Raw genomic sequence first — 1,479 nt, forward strand, 5'->3', positions numbered from 1 at the left:
TTGTTTTTCCCATTGTATTTTCCCATTTTTCCCATTGTTTTTCCCGTTGTTTTTCCCATTGTTTTTTCCCATTGTTGTTTTTCCCATTGTTTTTCCCACTGTTTTTCCCGCTGTTGTTTTTTCCCGATTTTCCCGCTGTTGTTTTTCTCATTGTTGTTTTTCCCATTGTTGTTTTTCCCGCTGTTGTTTTTTCCCAATTTTCCCATTGTCTTTTCCCATTGTTGTTTTTCCCATTGTTGTTTTTCCCATTGTTGTTTTTCTCATTGTTGTTTTTCCCGCTGTTGTTTTTTCCCGATTTTCCCACTGTTGTTTTTCCCATTGTTTTATTCCCGCTGTTGTTTTATTCCCGCTGTTGTTTTTCCCGCTGTTGTTTTTCCCGCTGTTGTTTTTTCCTGACTTTCCCGCTGTTGTTTTATTCCCGCTGTTGTTTTATTCCCGCTGTTGTTTTATTCCCGCTGTTGTTTTTCCGGCTGTTTCTCACCGATCCATTTGTCGTTGTTGTACCAGGACAGGTTGTCCTTGGTGCTGTCGTAGTACCCGATCTTCTTGTACACCCCACCTGCGCACGGGTGACAAGGGACAGGTGACACCGGGACAGGTGACACCGGGACAGGTGACACCGGGACAGGTGACACTGGGACAGGTGAGAATGGACAGGTGACAATGGACAGGTGACACCGGGACAGGTGACACCGGGACAGGTGACAATGGACAGGTGACACCGGGACAGGTGACACTGGGACAGGTGACACCGGGACAGGTGACACTGGGACAGGTGAGAATGGACAGGTGACACCGGGACAGGTGACACCGGGACAGGTGAGAATGGACAGGTGACACCAGGACAGGTGACAATGGACAGGTGACACCGGGACAGGTGACACTGGGACAGGTGACACCGGGACAGGTGACACCTTGAGGACACCAGGACAGGTGACACTGGGATGGGTGACACCTTGGGGACAATGGACAGGTGACACCAGACAGGTGACACCGGGACAGGTGACACTGGGACAGGTGACACCGGGACAGGTGAGAATGGACAGGTGACACCTTGGGGACAATGGACAGGTGACAATGGACAGGTGACACCTTGGGGACACCAGGACAGGTGACAATGGACAGGTGACACCGGGACAGGTGACACCGGGACAGGTGACAATGGACAGGTGACACTGGGACAGGTGGCACCGGGACAGGTGACAAGGGACAGGTGACAAGGGACAGGTGACAATGGACAGGTGACACCGGGACAGGTGGCACCGGGACAGGTGACAAAGGACAGGTGACACCTTGAGGAGAATGGACAGGTGACACCAGGACAAGTGACAATGGACAGGTGACAATGGACAGGTGACACCTTGGGGACACCAGCACAGGTGACACCAGGGGGTGGCACCGGTGGCACTTGAGGACATCCATGGGTGGTGGAGCCAGAGGGGGTTGGTGTCACCTGAAGGTCCCTGAATGTCACCCAAA

Source organism: Parus major, unplaced genomic scaffold, assembly GCF_001522545.3.
Source record: "Parus major isolate Abel unplaced genomic scaffold, Parus_major1.1 Scaffold635, whole genome shotgun sequence".
Taxonomy (NCBI): domain Eukaryota; kingdom Metazoa; phylum Chordata; class Aves; order Passeriformes; family Paridae; genus Parus; species Parus major.